General features: G+C 46.1%; 1 protein-coding gene and 1 long non-coding RNA gene across 4 annotated transcripts in view; one reads left to right on the forward strand and one right to left on the reverse strand.

Annotated features, from left to right (window-relative positions):
- Window positions 1-5,310, reverse strand: part of TMEM94 (transmembrane protein 94) — a 34,716-nt gene extending 29,406 nt beyond the window's left edge. For all 3 annotated transcript variants that reach the window (XR_004347424.1, XM_032616147.1, XM_032616148.1), the window contains exon 1: window positions 5,182-5,310. The gene's annotated coding sequence lies outside the window, so the exon portion shown is untranslated. The remainder of the gene's footprint in view (window positions 1-5,181) is intronic.
- On the forward strand, window positions 4,447-18,236 carry LOC116745428. The gene is made up of 3 exons (XR_004347427.1): window positions 4,447-4,563; window positions 16,162-16,221; window positions 18,182-18,236. It is a non-coding gene; the product is annotated as an uncharacterized LOC116745428 (long non-coding RNA).
- The last annotated feature ends 312 nt before the right edge of the window (window positions 18,237-18,548 follow it).

Below are 18,548 nucleotides of genomic sequence, written 5' to 3' on the forward strand. Positions count from 1 at the left end.
CTAAGGAGCCCACCTGCTGCAACTAAGACCCGGTGCAGCCAAATAAATAAATATTTTTTAAAAAAAGAAAACAAAGGAAAAAGAATGGGTGTCCAAGGTTCAGGTTGAGGGTGAGCTGAGGAGTTGGCTGTCCTTACCTCTTCCAACACAATCTTCATGAGCTCTGCTGGCACTCTAGGCACGCCCAACACACCAAAAACACAATTTGGTGGACTCTACTCAGCTGAAAGTGTGCTGATGGATGCATGGATATTCAGTGGGAGGGAGGTTTTTAATCACAAGTCTCGGGGTTCTATCCTTGGTGGCATCCTAGTCAATATCTTTATCAATAACTTGGGTGAGGAAACAGATGGTATGCTAAACAAATTCTTGGATAGCACAAACCTGGAAAGGAGATCAAAGTCAAGCTCCAGGAAGATCTCGACAGGCAGAAACGATGGGCCAAATCTAATAGATTCAATTTAACTGTAAGAGATTCGATATTAACTCCTACCCTTAGGTTCAAAAACTACTGTAGTAAACTGCTACAAATGGCTTAATTAAATGCATTTTCAAAATAAACGGCATGGCCGCCCAGAGTTCACTCACATTTAGTCTGCATTAACAGATATGCCAAGTCCCCCCAAAGACAGGGTTAAGTCTCATTCCAGTGCATTTAAGAGCACACCTGAAATATTTTGTGCATCACACACTTTAAGAAGGACACTGACTAAAATGCAAGGCTTCCAGAAAACAGCAATCAGTCTGGACATGAGGATTAATGGAAGGGACAGAAGATGCTTGGCCAGGACACCAAAAACACATCAGGTTAGAGCAGAGACAGAAAGGCATGATGGCTGCCAGGGGAAAGAAGGGCCAGGCTTACTCTGGGAGGCTCCAAAAACAGGGACTAGATTAGGGGGAGGAAGCTATACGGAGGCCGACTGGGACTTAATATGAGCAATATCTTTTTTTTTTTTTTTTTTTGGCTGCGTGGCTTTTGGGATCTCAGTCCCCATCAGGGATTGAATCCGTGCCATGGCAGTGAAAGCCTGGAATCCTAACAACTAGGCCACCAGGGAACTCCCAAGCAATATCTTTTATACATATTAGAACTGCATAAAAAAAATGGAAGAGGCCACGCTGAGAGGCAATGAGCTCCCCATCACTAGAGGGATCCAAGTAGAGGTGGGGAATTATGGAGCTAATAAATACATCAGGTAGCAAATAAGAAAGAGACGGCTTTTTATGGTCTCTTCTAACTCCGAGACCCTATGAAATCAAGAAATCCTGTAGCATCTACCCATGAAAAGATGCTCAACTCTACCCACAATAAGAGACATTCAAATTAGACTACCCCAGGGGAACAAAGCTGGAATATTTCCACCACTGGACATCAAGGTTTTATAAAGCTACAGTAATCGATGCAGTGTGGTATTGGCCTGGTAACAGAGTCTAGAAATAGACCCAGACATATATGGTCAATTGATTTTCGAAAAAAGGTATAAAGGCAATTCAGTGGAAAAAAAAGTCTCTTCAACAAATTGTGCTGGAACAATTGAATATACAGATGCAAAAAAAAAAAAACCTTGTAAATATAGCTTGCAGCACATACAAGAGTTAACTAAAAATGGATCTAGAGGAGGGGGGAATAGGAAACTAAGTGTTTAATGGGGACACAGTTTCAGTTTGGGAAAATAAAAAAGTTCTGGAAAAGGCTGTGTAACACTGTGAATGTACTTAATGCCACATAACTGGTTAAAATGGTAAATTTTGTATTACGTATATTTTACCACAATAAAAAAAAATCAGCAACTTCTGGGAATTCCCTGGCAGTCCAGTGGTTAGGACTTGGCGCTTTCACTGCCGAGGCCGAGGTTCGATCCCTGGTTGGGGAACTAGGATCCCACAAGCCACGCGGTGTGGCAAAAAAAAAAAAAAATCAGCAACTTCTGATTTTGCAATTGGTTCTGGCTTACATTACAAGGAATATTCACCCACTGCATTCCATGTCAACTTTAGGGATGTTTATGTTCTTTTTTCAAATATTTATTTATTTAGGCTGCTCCTGGTCTTGACTGGGGCATGCGAACTTCTTAGTTGAGGCATGCATGCAGGATCTAGTTCCCCGACCAGGGATTGAATCCAGGCCCCCTGCATTGGGATCGTGGAGTCCTACCCACTGGACCACTAGGGAAGTCCCTATGCTCTTTTCAGTACACCTTTGAGTCTCTCTCCAGTATATATCTTTTTGCAGGTGTTTCCCAATATTTTTCTCTTCACCTTCCTACTAAGGAAGACTGCTATCAGGAATCTCTTTTTCAAGATGATCCTGAAATTAAGAGAACTGGGTTCATATCATTACACTATTTCTAGTTTCCCAAAGGCCGCTGTGAGCCCTGAAAGGGTCTCCTTCCCTTGGGCACCCCTCATTCCCCATCACTCTAGGCCTTTGGATGCAGGCATCAGGCCGGGTCTAAATCTGGTCCTTAACCTACTTGCCACGCCATGTGATCCTGTTTACTACTGGCTCGGCAACCACAGACAAAGCTTATTATTACACGAACCCCTGGTCACCAAACCACACATTTCTGGCTGGCTGGTCCCTTCGGAAGAAAAACATTCCTGCTGCAGCCCCGGCTTAGCCTTTAGTTCACCTGTGTACTCTAAACAAATCTGGGCCTGCTCAGAAACCAGAGTTCAAACAATATTTTTAAAGGAGCCTAGCTTTTAGGTCAAGAAAGACGCTCTCGTGAAACCAACGCTGATCCAATAACCAGATAAAAAAGATTAGCACACGTTGACCGGCAGAGAAGTGCCAACCACGACTGGGAACATTCTCACTTAAACACCAGGAATGGATTTGAGAAAGGCTATTCTCAGAGCTCAAACTCGACTCAGGTGAGGTTAAGTCAAGCCTTGGGTGTAGGTCACATTGACAATAGCGCTACTCCCTCGCCCCATAGAAATTGTTTCCCAAGCCCAACACTGAGGAAGCAGCAGTGGGAGGAACCGAAGGATAGCGACTTTCATTTCTCCTGAATTCTGCAGGAGTTAAGCTTTCCGAAAGGCTGATTTTCAGCACTTGGAGCTGGCACTCCCTAGCAGCTTCTCAAAATAGAAATGTGAAGGGCTTTCTGTTTTCTTCCATCTCACCGCCCAGCCCTGGCTCTCCCAGACTAATCTTCTGATGTCAGGTCACCACAAACAAGGGGTGGGAGTGGGGGGTAGGGTAGGGGTTCAAGGGCAGTTAACTCTCAATTCTTTGGTGTTTGGTTATCCAAGGGGATGGTCTGTACTCCAACTCCCTGGCCAATGCACTTCTCCATGGTCTCCACCAGTTTCCCTGTTTGTCGTTCTGACAAAAACCAGCGAGCAAGGAAGTTACAGCTGACATGGCAGTTGAAATAAGCCTTGCAGAGTACATACAGTATGTGGATTTTATGTGAACATTTACCCCCAGTTCCAGTTCCAGTAAATGACAGTCTACGTTCTGATGTCTTCTGATCTTCACAGTTTTTTTTAACTCCATGGACCATTTTTATTTGACTTTTTAGAAAATGAACCTTACTTGTGCCATTTAAAAAAAAATTAAAACTACCTCGTTGGATTACTAAGATCAGCTCTTCTTTTACCAGGATCACCATAAAGACATACCACCATGGTATTTCTTCTTTCTTCAGTGCTTCTTAACCTTTTTCTGCCTCTGCACTATTCTTAAACACAATCACACTCTCATTCATAACACCTCTAATGACACTACAGTGGTTTCCCCAAATGGAGGAAGGGCTACCTTGTCCTGACTCTGCCCCTCCCTGCCTTTCCTGAGAACCACTAATTTCCACCCACAAACAGAGACCACAATAAATATTAATACAAGAAATCAGCCAGTGAACTACCTGCTGGTTACTTAAAATTAAAAAATGCAAAAATATATTGAGAACCTAGTAAGTCCTAGACCCCATCCAAGGGATCCTTATATATAGACCACCTCATTTAATGCCCACAACCGCCCTGCAAAGGCTGAGAGAAGTTAGGGTACTTGGTTTTCTCAGATCACACCTAGGAAACAACCAGCTCTAGTGGATAAAGGACTCAAGAATCTGGACTTCAGAGTTCCAATCCTGGGACCTTGATGACCCTGGCCCTTTGCCTCTCCCAACAGCTAGTCTCCACATCTGTAAAATAAAACGTTAAAATTCCCTCCTGACTTCCATCTTCTAAGAGTACCCAGGCTTAACTGAACTGTGTCACTACAGCTGAGTAAAGCATGAGAAAACTACCATCGTCCCCAGTACCCAAAATCACACACAAGAAGGAAAAGGGATTCGATACAGAGCTCCCTCCTTTTCTTCCCCAAGAGCCACACACACAAAAAAAGAGGGTGGGATGTAGCAGCACGTGACCAAATCAATGAACACGCCAAAGTGCAGCCCGTGGTCACACACCAATGAAAGAGCAGGGTTTCCCTCGTAACTGGCACCGGGCAGGGGCTCACACGGCAGCACACGAGGGACTTTAAGAACTGGCTTCAGCGGTGAGCAGCAGAGGAACGAGAGCACAGCAGAGAGATCAGTTTCTAGGGTAGGAAGTAATGTTCCTCTGGTTGCTTCTAAGGAGTCTTTAAACAACTTTTTGGAAAGGCGGAAGGGGGCGGGGGCTGGTGGGGGGGTGGCAGGCAGGGCATGCTCCAAGCTGCAACGTCGCTGCTCAGGGTTGAAAAGCCCCTCCGGCTCCATCCACCTGGACACAGGGGACGTAGTCAGCACGAGGGCCCGGACGGCAGCTGAGAGCGCGCGCAGGGGAGGCAACCGTATGAATTGGGGGCGGGATGGGGACTCCCAGAGACCTATAAATAAACTGAACACCAGCGCTGGAAGCCTTCTGGGCCGGGGCCCAGGCACCGCAATCCTGGGGCAGGGAGTCTTTGTTGGCGGGAGGCTTCGATTTCCGACGCCGGACCCCCAGAGGGCCAAGCCAGGGCCGAGGGCAAGTGTGAGCACCTGGGGGAAGGAAATGGCCAAGAGCTGGAGGCAAGAGCCAGTCCCTTGACTCCTCCACCGAAGGGATTCCCCCGAGACCGTTACCTGGGTGCAGACCCCAGACTCCCTCCCCTCACCCAAGAATCCCGAGGACGCGGAAGGCCGAGCCCCACGCCCCTTTGCTCCCCTTGCTTCGGGCCACGGGCCTTCTAGTACTTACCGGGCCCGGGGACCAGTCTTCCTCGCCCGCGTCCTCTCCCCTCCCTACCCCCTCCTCACTTCGCGTCCCCTCCTCCAGGGGCCGCAGCCATGTCCGTTACTGGCAACTCCAAGGGGGTTTGCCTCCTTTCTCGGACAGCGGAGTCGCGGGCTCGCAAGCTAAAGTCCTGGGTGTCGATTGGTCGCAATCCGAGACGGGCGGGGATTCTTGGCTTTTTATTGGCTGAGCGAGCACTAGGCTGTAGCCACAACCTCCCCTCCGGGAGCCTGGCGGAATTAAGTGCCAAGTGATGCCGGCGGGAGAGCGTGCAACCACTGTCCATCCTTTTTTTTTTTTTTTTTCCCACTGTCCATCCTTGAACGTCATGCCGTAGCGTTTTCTGATCCAGAGTTCCTGACCAGAGACGAGGGCACGGCTTTCACCTAGGTTAGTTTTCCTATGGAATTATCGTAAAAAGATCAACGGGCCGTCCCGCCCCGCGCCTTTCTTTTTAGCCCTTTGCAGAGCGCCTGTGTCTCCAAAGCTCCCTCCTTGTTGCTGGGAACAAGTGCCTCGAGACACCTCGCTCAGAGACCTTGGGGGGAGTCCCTCTGGGACCGATACTGCTTCGAAACCGAAGCTGGAGAATCTAAGGCAATACTGCAGTTTTTCTCCTCAGCTCGGCTGAACTCTAAAGGGAAAAACAAGTTTAAAAAAATTTTTTTTCTAAATAATTAGAGAAGTCGCCTGGGAGACCTCTCTTGGGAAAACAAAGCAAGCCTGTGTCAGTATTTACTTCTGTTTTCCCAGAGATCTAAGTCTGGAGAGTTGTTTTTTTTGTTTTTTAGGCTGTTTATAAAACTAGAAGAAGGTCATGGCTGGTCCTGGGAAGTAAGAGCCCCTTCTCCCTGTTAATGAATTTGATTATGTAATTAAATCTCTCTTGCTTTTCAGCTGGACAAGAAGGTGCCATTTCAGTGCCTAATCTTGTATGTTTGAACTGTTTTAGATGTTGTCTAAAACTGGTAGAATCATGTCCCTTTCCTGAACACAAAAATCTGCTGTTTATCTTCGCCAATAGAAAAAGTCCAAATCTCTCTGCCTGACATCCAAAGCCCCTCATAAATCGACTCAGGCATACATTTCCAGGCTTAACTCCCCACAAACCAAACTACTCCTGCAGCCACATAGATTCACCACCATCCCCTAAATGCCTCTGGGACCCTCCCACCTCTGCTTCTTTGCCCAAGAGTTTCCCTGTGCTTTGTAGGTTCCTTCCTACCAATAAAATCAATGTTCAAATCCACACCCATCCTAAAAGTCTACCCCAAACACTACCTGCCCAAAAGCCTTCCCTAACTTTTAGTCATTGAAACTCTGTAGCACTGAGCTTTTCTGTGTGTCTCCACTGCTGCCTTTACAAAAGTATGCTTTGCACAGAATTATTTTTGTAAGACTTCAAGCAACCTGAAGGCAGCTGGCTTATCCTGGCAGTCCACACAGCACCTTGTTTGGAGGCTGGTACCCAGTAAATGTTTGCTGAACTGAACTAGTCAATTGCCTGTATCTAATGTCTTTTCACTTCATCCCAGAAGGTTTATATGGCTGCATTTGGAAGGTTAGCAGGTGTAACATAGTCATCCTGCCCTGCTCCACTTTGTACCCCAGTCGCCTCTGGCCATACTTGTTTCTCTGTTCCGTTGGGTTTTATGAATATCACTCAACAAATTTGAACTGAGTGCCTACCAGTTTCAGGGGCTGTGCCACAGTCCTTCACTGTGCACTGACCATCCCCTCTGTCAATCCCCCCAGCTATAAAACTTTGCCTAAGATGGGACTTCCCTGGCGTTCCAGTGGTTAAGACTCCTTGCTTCTACTGCAGGGGGCACAGGTTCCATCCCTGGTCAGGGAACTAGGATCCAGCATGCTGCACAGCATGGCCTAAAAAATAAAAATTAAAAAAAAAAAAAAAAAAAAAAAACAACTTTGCCTAAGAAGTAAATCAAATCACTCGATCCAGGGCTTCCCTGGTGGCGCAGTGGTTGAGAGTCTGCCTGCCGATGCAGGGGATGCCGGTTCGTGCCCCGGTCTGGGAAGATCCCACATGCCGCAGAGCAGCTGGGCCTGTCAGCCATGGCCGCTGAGCCTGCGCGTCCCGAGCCTGTGCTCTGCAACGGGAGAGGCCACAACAGTGAGAGGCCTGCGTACCGCAAAAAAAAAAAAAAAAAAAATCACTCGATCCAAAACATACTGATATACCCACTCTAAATTCACCCTGGCTAGACTTTTTGTGGCTTTGAGGTCTCTATGGCCATGTCTTCTTGGTTGTCTAGTAACCCCAGGCAGCTGTACCAATCCTTCTTCACTTTTCTGGAGCTTTCCCTATCTCTCCCTACCAAAATGACCTTGATGGGAAGACCAAGGGCTGCCAGTGGAGATGTCTCATCCAATTCATCTATTCCTATTCCCCTTTCAACATTCTTCCAGGGAAGAGATACTCCTCTTCCTTTCCCCATCTGTATCCTCAATCCCTTGCCTCACCCCAGCCTATTTCCCATCTCTAGGCTTAGCTTATGCTGTTTGCGGTGCCTGAAATGCCCTTCTCCTTTCTTTCGAACTCCCGATCATCCTTTAAGATCAGATTGGCTTGTCCCTGCTCTGTAGATAACTGTATCACTTCACTTACCACATTGTTTTATATCTTCGACAGCAAAATAATATTAATAATACATTAGTATCCAAGGTCTCTTTCTCTCCTCCTGGATTCTGTCTGTGCCTGTTAGGTTGCCAGATCATTGCACAGTATCAGAAGAGTAGAGGAAAGGTAGGACTGAGAAAGGCAAGCCTTGAGTGATTGGGTTTACTTTGGATAGGATGCAGAGTTACCGGCAAATGAGAGCAGTTGGGTTTGAAAAGGGAGCAGGAGAAAGTGAAGAGAGAAGAGCCAGGAAGGTGCGGGGTTAGGGAAGAGCCGGAGGAAGTTTGGAGAGAGGAAAAAGAGAAGCTTTAGAGCAGAGTGAGAAATGCCTTAGGGGAGTAGGTGGAATACGTTTCCCCTGTTAGTCTGATACTGTACAGTGAATGACCTGGGAACCTAACAGGTAAAGACAGAATCCCCCTTAGCGGAGAGGAGGAGGGAAAGAGAAACGAATAATAGGATTTTAGGAGGGCTTCTCGTAAATCATTTATGTAATTCCCCCTTTGACGTCTTTCTCAAGAGACTACAGTAAGATCTGAAGTTGCTTTGCAATTACTTTTGAATGCCAATTATCATCTCTTTGTATGATTCTGTATAGATACTGGACGTATCCATCCCTAGGCTTTATGTAGTTAATAACATTGTCTAATTATATGTCATTTCTCTTCCTGTGAGCCCCTTGTGTCCAAGGACAATGTCTTCTTCACCTTTGTGTCACTGTTGATTAACAGAGTGCCTGGCACACAGTAGGTGTCTGATAAATGTTTGTTGAATGAGTGGGCTGGTGCTCAATTGTCCTCTCTAGCATCTTTAGTTGCTTCCTGTCCATTGGATCCTTTCCCCTAGCTGTATAGACTTTCATAGTTCTCATCTCTCCTTAGAACAAAGAGGGAGGGGGAACAGTAGAGGGAAAAGAGAAGGAGAAGGGGAGAAGAAAGAAAGAGAGAAAGAAGGAGGAGGAAGAAGAGACCTTCAGTACTAAATGGTCTCGGCTATGTGACGCTTCTCTGCCATATAGCTAATGAATCAACGAGCAAGAAGCTCCCTCTCTGTGAACCTAAAACTGCTGTAAAAATACGAAATCTTAATAAAAAATTAATTAGAAAAAAAGGGGACTTCCCTGCCTATCCAGTGGTTAAGACTCCATGCTTCCACGGCAGGGGGCACAGCCAAAAGAAAAAAAAAAAAAGCTCCCTCTCTGTCTGTGATGTTATGTCTCTGTTAGACTAGCCAGTGTAGTAACACCTGATGACTTCACCTTAGCTACTACAGTCAACAGAGAATCACTGCTTCATTTATTATATTTTGTGGCCCTGGGGGATATTTAAGAGATGTAGCTGAGGGGCTTCCCTGGTGGCGCGGTGGTTGGGAGTCCACCTGCCGATGCAGGGGACACGGGTTCGTGCTCCAGTCCGGGAGGATGCCACATGCCGCGGAGCAGCTGGGCCCGTGAGCCATGGCCGCTGAGCCTGCGCGTCCGGAGCCTGTGCTCCGCAATGGGAGAGGCCACAACAGTGAGAGGCCCGCGTACCGCAAAATAAAAAAAAAAAAAAAAAAGAGACGTACCTGAAAAACTCAATGTCGTGTGACTCTAAGAACCATGTTTCAAATATTGTTAAATCAGCCTGGAATAAACTCCTTCAAGACTGACCAACGTGGGCTTCCCTGGTGGCGCAGTGGTTAAGAATCCACCTGCCAATGCAGGGGACACGGGTTCGAGCCCTGGTCCAGGAAGATCCCACATGCCACGGAGCAACTAAGCCCATGCGCCACAACTACTGAGCCTGTGCTCTAGGGCCCATGTGCCACAGCTACTGAGCCCACGTGCCACAGCTACTGAAGCCCATGTGCCTAGATCCTGTGCTCCGCAACAAGAGAAGCCACCGCAATGAGAAGCCCACACACCGCAACGAAGAGTAGCCCCCGCTCACCGCAACTAGAGAAAGCCTGCATGCAGCAACGAAGACCCAATGCAGCCAAACAAAAATTACTGACCAACGACGTCATGCTGTGTTGGTCTACCTGCCAGTCGGTCAGCAGTGTTTACTGAGTTCCCTGCATGTGCCAGGCCTGGGCCTGGATGCTGGGCATAGGTGGAAAAAAACCTGTCAGGATCACTGCCCTCAAGTGGTTATATTCTACTGGAGGAGACAAGACCTTAAGCAAGTAAATAATTATGTCATCTCAAGTGTGCAAAATGCAGCAAATGAGCATCTCTAATGGGATCCTGGTGACCACATCTTGGGTGGCTGGGGAAGGTGAGGGAGGAGGTGGCATGTGCAAAGGCCCTGAGGAAGGAGGGTATGAGACTGAGGAACTAAAGGGGATTCCTGCAGGAAAGGGGAAGAGTGGAGTGATGAGAGATGAAGCTGGAGAAGTAGGTGGCAACTCATTCGGGGTCTTCTGCACCACGTTAAGGGTTTTGACCTTTATTCTGAGAGCATCAAAAAGCCATCGGAGGAACTTCCCTGGTGGCGCAAGAATCTGCCTGCCAATGCAGGGAACACGGATTCGAGCCCTGGTCCAGGAAGATCCCACACACTGCGGAGCAACTAAGCCCGTGCGCCACAACTACTGAGCCTGCACTCTAGAGCCCCCAAGCCACAACTACTGAAGCCCGTGTGCCACAACCACTGAAGCCCGCGTGCCTAGAGCCCGTGCTCCACCACAAGAGAAGCCACCGCAATGAGAAGCCCACGCACAGCAACGAAGACCCAACGCAGCCATAAATTAATTAATTAATTAGAAAAGGAAAAGCCATTGGAGCGTTTTAAGCGAAAGAGTACCTGCGATCTGATTGGTGTTTATAAAAATACTCAGGTTGGCTACTGAGTAGAGAATGGATCGTAAGGAAGCAAGAACAGCTTTGAGAGGCCCAGAGAGGAAGCCTGGCAATAGTGTGAGCAACACTGTCCCTGTGCTAAACTGGTGGCTGCCTGGGTGGTGAGTAGACGTCTTAAGAGATCTTTAGCAGGTAAACTAGGCAAAACTTAGTGATTGATTGGACTTAAGGTCTGGGGAGAAAGAGGGAAGGGTGACTCCTAGGTTTCTACGCCCTTGACCTCATATAGTGTCAGTTATAACGACAAAGCACCTGTTCAGCTCCAGGTGCTTCAGAAAGGCTAATTTAGAGCAAAGGACTGAACACAGCATCAGCCAGAAGACATCGCTGTTTGTTTGTGACTTCACTTCACCTCGATGGAAACATGGGAGGTGAGTAAGAAAACGTGAGCAACTCGGCAGGGCTGATTCAGGTTCTGGAACAAGGAGTGACACGCTGAATCCCATCCATGCAGAAACACGCTCCTCTCCCCTCGCACTGGAGCGTCCTTCGTCTTGCGCCATCCTTTCAGCCTCATCAGGTGTTTAAAAGTGACCGGGTGAAATGGTGATTGTTTAGATTCCTGGGCTGAAATTCTTTTAACTTGTCTGAGCTAAACGCCACAATCAATTAGAGTCCCTTGCCAGAAATCATACTTTCGGGGTCGACATTCTGCAAATGGCTAAGTGCTGATTGTTGCTGCAGCCGAAGCTTCAGACCCACCTATGGACACTTCCAGGCTCTTTGAAAGGAGGGACCAAATGATCAAAGGACGTGAGCAGACAAGTTACATAGGAGAAACCAAATATTAGGAATTGTTATTTTGGAAGAAAGATTCAATCTCACTAATAAGCAAAGAACGTTAAATTAAAACAAATCCAAGGAATTCCCTGGTGGTCCAGTGGTTAGGATTCGGCACTTTCACTGCCGAGGGCCCAGGTTCGTTCCCTGATCAGGGAGCTAAGATCCCGCAAGCTGCGCGGTGTGGGACAGCCCCACAGAAAAAGAAAAATGAAAACAAATCCAGAGGAGCCATTTCCCATTTGTTCAATTAAATAAAATAATCAAATTTAATAATGCTGAAACTGTAGTGAAACTGGTAGGTTTAAGCATTACTTTTTGATTGCAATCTACATTTTTATAATGTCTGTACTGGGCAATCTGACAGCAGGTGATAAAGAACCATAAAAGGATCAACTCTTGATTATCTCTTTTTATGGCAGTACAGCTTTAGGAAATGATTCCAAAGCTTTGTTTGGGTGGGTGGCAGATACAGCAATGAACAAGTAGATAAAAATCCCTCCCCTCACGGAGCTCCCATTGTAGTTGGAGACATGGGGGAGGGTTGCTGACAGATGAGTGCGTCAGATGATGGTAAATGATATACAGAGAAATAGTTGGGGAGGTGAATGGAGAACACCGAGGGTTGGGATAGTTTGAGATGCGGTGACAAGAGAAGGCTTCACTGAGAACATATATTTGAGCAAACAGCTGATTTAATGCATTTTGCACTTACTCTCGTCTATAAGTATCATTGTATATACAGCAGGGCTCTGAATGGTGTTGGTCTGGACTTTGGGAATATAATTCAGCCCCTACCTGAATTCTCTGGATAACTTTTACAACCTTCTGGACTTTATTAGAAGTTATTTTGAACAGTGTGTATGTGTGTGTGTGTTTTAACATAGTCGTTTCTCTTGCAGGATCTGATGGCCAACACCTTGAATCTGTTAGCAGAGTGGGGTGGATATAAGCGGGGGGGGGGCTTGTGGTATAAGTGGGGACTTGATATGTCTCAACTCCTAAATATATTTGGTTTTTTGTTTCTTTGTTTATTCAAATGATGACAAAGTCCAGGGTGTGGCATGGGAGTCAAGGGCTGAAATAACATGGATGTTAGGGATTCTTATCATCTAAGAGGGCAGGAGACTTAGTAGCTAACCTGCAACTACAAGATAGTTGAGTTCTAGATATCGAAAGCACAACACCATGATCATAGTCAGCAATACTGTGTCATATAATTCCACTTGCTAAGAGACTAGAATTTTTTTTCTTTTGGCCGAGCTGCACAGCTTGAAGGATCCTAGTTCCCCAACCAGAGGCTGAACCCAGGCCCTCAGCAGTGAAAGCGAAGAGTCCTAACCACTGGACCGCCAGGGAATTCTCTAAGAGACTAGATCTTAAATGTTCTCAACACAAAAAAAGAAATGATAATTATATGAGTTGATAGAGGTATTAAGTAACGCTACTATGGTGATCATCATTGCAATATATAAATGTATTAACTCAACATGTTGTACCCTTTAAACTTACACAATGTCATCTGTCAAGTATATCTCAATTAACAACAAAAAAAACTTGACATCTAAGCTCTTGGATGGATTGTCCATACAGGGTCATGGTAGAACTTGGAGCAGAGTATGAAATGTGGGGTCACAGATGATTGCCAGATGGCATGCACCTCAAGAGAGGGAGTTTTCATGAGGAAGGAACCAGAATGGCCTGGAAGCAGTCAGGAAAAAAAAGCAAGGAAAACCACGCAGCTGCTTCCCTTCCCAACTTGAGTTTGGGAGAATTCCGCCTCCCCTCAAGAGCTGCAGGAGAAGTGGCCTCTTCATGGGAAAGCCACTCCGTGGGTGAAGGAGGGGTTAGCACGAGTATCCTTTGAAGATGCTGAGGCTGTTAGAGATTTCCTCCTCGAAGAAACAAGGGCTTCAGATCACACAGGAGGAAGGTTTGAAGGGAGGTAGCAGTGGAGGAAATGGCTCAGACTGGTATTTGGGGTTGTGCCTGAGGATAACTGGTATGTGAGGCCAGGTAAAATTATCTGGGATGTTGATTCTTGAGTGGGCAGCTCCTATGTTCCTTCCTCAGCTGCCAAGAGCCTTTTGCCTCTAAGTTGTGAGTGATATTTTTAGGAGAAGCTGCTCCTCTAATATCTGCAGAAAGCCGTAGTGACGTCTCACTGACGAGGACCTTCTCTTGAGCCCTTTGACTCACTCAAGAGATCCTCTGGGGAAACTTTGTTGTAAATACTGAGAATGAGGCAATTCTGACACTCGTTTGTCCTCCTGAAGAGCAATCCTGAAACAGGGACACAACTTTACAACACAATATGAACATCTGGCTGCATTCCCTTCCCGAGACTTAAATCTCCGGATGACGGTGAATATCCACACAAAGACTTGGTTCATAATACAGCAAATCCCCTACATACGAACAAGTTCTGTTCTGAGAGTGCGTTCGTAAATCCAATTTCTTCATAAGTCCAACAAAGCTAGCTTAGGTATCCAACTAACATAACCGGCTATATAGTACTGTACTGTAAAAGGTTTATAATACTTTTCACACACACAATACATAAAAAACAAATAAAAAATAAAACATTTTTAATCTTACAGTACAGTACCTTGAAAAGTACAGTAGTACCGTACAACAGGTGGCACACAGGGGCACGTTCACATCTTTGAAAGTTGCATACAACTTGAAGGTTCGTATGCAGGGGACTTACTGTAGCTCCAAATGGGAGACTACTCAAATGTCCATCAGCAGGAGAATGGATAAACAATGGTGGTATGTTCACAAAAGGGAACACCCTGCAGCAGTAAAATAAACAAACCACCGATACACAATATAAATGAATTTCACAGACATAGTGAAGGCAAGAAGTCAGACCGAGGAGATTACATACCATACAATTCCATTTATATGAACATCTAGGACAGGGATGGGGATGTGGATGAGGACCGACTTCAAAGGGGCATGAGGGAAATTTGAGGGGATGAAGCAAATGTTCTATATCTGGATTCGAGTACAGAGCTACATAGGTTTATCTATCAAAACTCATCAAACTATACACTTAATATCTGTATGTTTTAGTGTATCTAAATTATACCTCAGTAAGAAATACATATATATGTATATATTCTTATTGAGGTGTAAGTTAATAAATATAGATATATATGTATCTATAGATAAAGATACATTATAGATATATACATATCTATATCTTTAAATACAAATATATCAATATAGTTAGAGGTATATGTGTATATATATGCATATGCCTATGTATAAGTATATATATATATAAAACAATCTCCTCAACTGGGTGTGATTGTTGCCCCCAGGGTCATTTAGCAATGTCTGGAGACATTTTTGGTTGTCACGATTGGGGACTGCTATTGGCATCTAACGTGTAGAGGCCAGAAATGTTGCTAAGCAAGCCACAAGGCACAGGACAGCCCCCAAAACAGAGTTATCTGGTCCAAAACGTCAGTGGTACGAAGGCTGAGAAATCCCCTGTAGCCTTAGGTGAAAAACCATCATTGTGTCATCTTACTGATCTCTGGGTTTCCACGTAGGAGAGGCCTCTGTGTTGTTTGCTTTCCAGAAATAACAGCAATTGACTGACGTCCAGGTCTTCTGTGTGCCGCAAAGCAGCCGTTTTAATCTTCCAGAGTGAAAGCCATATTTCACTGCTTATCGGTGGGAATTGAGACAGATCTACTCTGCCTGTTGTGGTCAGAGAGTCTGGTGCGTTTCATGGAGGGGCTGCAGCAGAAAATCCTGTTAGAGGAGGTTGGGTCCGTTTTCTGAGGATCCATGAAAGTTATTATTACCTGAAGAAAAAGGAGAATGCTCCCTCCCCTCAAGCTTTTAAACAGAGAAATGAGACGGTCAGGTTTGGGAGGAAGAAAGATGAATTTGTAGAAGATGAACTCGAAAGAGGAGCCAGTGGAGACAGGAAGCCATCGGAGGTGGTCCAGATGTCAGGTGACAGGGCAGCCACCATCCTTACCCCCCACCCCAACCCCAGGCACCATCACCAGCACTTTACTTCCCAAACACCAATGCCAGGCTTCTCTGTCTGGCATTCTAGACTCCTTTTTGCACTGCTTCTTAGCACTTTAGGTGTAAATATCATGTCATTAACTAACTTTTAAGCTCTCTGAGAGCATGGACAGCACCTTACTGCTTTATAATTCCTCACAGATTATCACAATGACTGTTTACATGTACATTCATGTCCTTACAGTGACACCAAAAGTCCTGAAAAGGAAGGAAACTGTCTTCGTTTAGGAAAATACTTGATAAATATTTTAAGGAAAGATGAGACCCAAAAGGCCTAGGTCAGCAAGGCCAAACAATAAGAGAATGAACCTAAATACTCTGCATGAAAAAGATGAACATCAGAATTGGAGCTGGATGAGAAATAAAGGAAAGAGCAGAGAGGAAGGCTGAACGATGTGAAGGCAGGTTGGAGCCTGAGAGGGCTTTTAGGAAAAAAACATACCCTGGTATGGATTTAAAGTTGCTCATGTTTCGGGACTTTCCTGGCGGTCCAGTGGTTAGGACTCCGCGCTCTCACTGCCGAGGGCCCAGTTCAATCCCTGGTCAGGGAACTAAGATCCTGCAAGCCGCATGGCGAGGCCAATAAATAAATAAATTAAATTAAATAAAGTTGCTTGTGTTTCTACAGTGTAAACCCCTGCATCTCCCCAGTCCGTCAACAGAGAGATCTACTCATACGGATGCCTGTGTGAGTGTTTGGTTTAGTGAAAATTAAGGCACAAGCGTATGGGTAACAGGAAGTACACCAGTGGGATTGTGGGAGAATCCCGGAAGTAAACCAGTTCAGCTGGGGACCAGAAAAGCTCATGAGAACATAAGACCCTGCAGAGGATTCTTTCGAACGGGGTTCAGGTTAATGTTGTCTAGATCTAAAAGGACCAAGGAAGCCCCCTGCTGATATCTGAACTACATTTACATCGCTGTCACAGGGGTCCTCTACCCTGGTAGGTATGCTCACAGGAGAAGGCAGCCAGCTTCCACCCAGTCCAAGAGAACATTGGCTTACCTACAGAGGGGGCCATATTAGTCAAACAGAGTGGAGCCCGTTAAAGAAACAGTAAAACATCTTGCAGAGGAGTGCTCTTTGTTAGTGAGCAGTCAGGACTGCAGAGGATAACAGACATGCTTCCTGGAACATAAACAGCTACTCCTGGCCCTCTCCTCTCTCTCGGAAGAATACATTTTTCTGCTGGCTTCTGGGTCACTCTGGTTTACCTCCTGCCTCACTTGTTACTCCTTCTCAATCCCCCTTACCAGCTCCTCCTCTGACCAGCCTCCAGATATTGGAGTGGGGAGGGCCTCCTCTCTTCTCTGCTAGAGTATCTCTCTAGGTGGCCAAATTCAGTCTTATGGTCCTAAATACCATGTACATGCTGATGGGTCCCACACTTACATCAGTCTTAATCTCTACTCTTAATCCCAGCTTCACTTACTTGACACCTTCACTTGGATGTCTAACAGACATCTCAAATTTAAAGCATCCAGGGACTTCCCTGGTGGTGCAGTGGTTAAGAATCCACCTGCCAATGCAGGGGACACGGGTTCAAGCCCTGGTTCGGGAAGATCCCACATGCTGCGGAGCAACTAAGCCCGTGCGCTACAACTACTGAGCCTGCGTTCTAGAGCCTGCGAGCCACAACTGCTGAAGCCCACACGCCTAGAGCCTGTGCTCTGAAACAAGAGAAGCCCGCGCACCCCAACAAAGAGTAGCACCCGCTCGCCGCAACTAGAGAAGCCTGCGCAGGAACGCAGGCCCAACGCAGCCAGAAATAAACAAATAAATAAATAAATTTATGGAAAAAAATAATAAAGCCTCCAAAGTCAAGTTCATAGCATCTTCCCTATACCAGCTTCCTTCTTCCAGTCCCCACCACCACCACCACGCAGTAAGTGGTACTAGCAAATACCCAGCTGCTCCAGCCAAAACCTATCATCTTTGATTCCTTCCTTTTCCTTGCTTTCTGTATTTGATTATCAGCAAGGTTTATGGGCTCTAACTCCAAACTACAACCCTAATCTGTCTACTTCTCACTTCCAACTCTACCACCCTGGTTCAGGCCACTATCAACACCTGCTCTACTATTGCAACAACTCCTAATTATTGACAGGACCCTGCTTCTTCTCCGGCTGCCCCCACCAATGCAGTCTCTGCACAGTGGCTAGAGGGATCTTTTTTTTTTTTTAATATTTATTTATTTAGGCTGCGCCAGGTCTTAGTTGTGGCACGCGGGATTTTCGTTGTGGCGTGAGGGCTCTTTAGTTGTGGCATGCTGACTTCTTAGTTGCAGCATGCATGTGGGATCTAGTTCCCCGACCAGGGATCGAACCCAGACTCCCTGCATTGGGAGCGCAGAGTCTTACCCACTGGACCAAGAGGGAAGTCCCTAGAGGGATCTTTTTACAACATAAGTCACAACATGTTGCTCCCTTGCTTGAACTCCTTGAATGGCTTTCCATCATACTTAGACTAAAATCTCATGTCCTTACTATGATGTATTAGTTATCTATTGCTGTGTAACAAATTGCCCCCAAATTTGGTATTTTAAAAACAATAAGCATCTATTATCTCAGACAGTTTCTATGAGTTGGGAATATGGGAGAAGCTTGGCTGCATGATTCTGACTCTGGGGTCTCTCATGATGTTGCAGTCAAGATGCTGGCCGGTCATCTGAAGGCTTGATCGGGGCTACAAGACCCAAGGTGCCTGACTCATGTGTCTGGTAAGTTAATGCTGGTTGTTGGCAGGAGACCTCAGTTCCTCATCACATGGACCCTCCATAGGGCTGTATGAGTGACCTCAGGACATGGCTGCTGGCTTCTCCCCAGAGCAAATGATCCAAGGCAGAACAAGGCAGAAGCTCCAATGTCTTTTGTGACCTCTCCTTGGAAGTCATGCTCCATCATTTCTACAATAGCCTACAGGTTACACAAGATAGCCCCACTCAATGTGGGAGGGACGACACAGGAAGTTAATACCAAGATGCAGGGATCACCGGGGACCACCTTGGAGGCTGC

Source organism: Phocoena sinus, chromosome 20 (genome assembly GCF_008692025.1).
Source record: "Phocoena sinus isolate mPhoSin1 chromosome 20, mPhoSin1.pri, whole genome shotgun sequence".
In the NCBI taxonomy this organism is placed as follows: Eukaryota; Metazoa; Chordata; class Mammalia; order Artiodactyla; family Phocoenidae; genus Phocoena; species Phocoena sinus.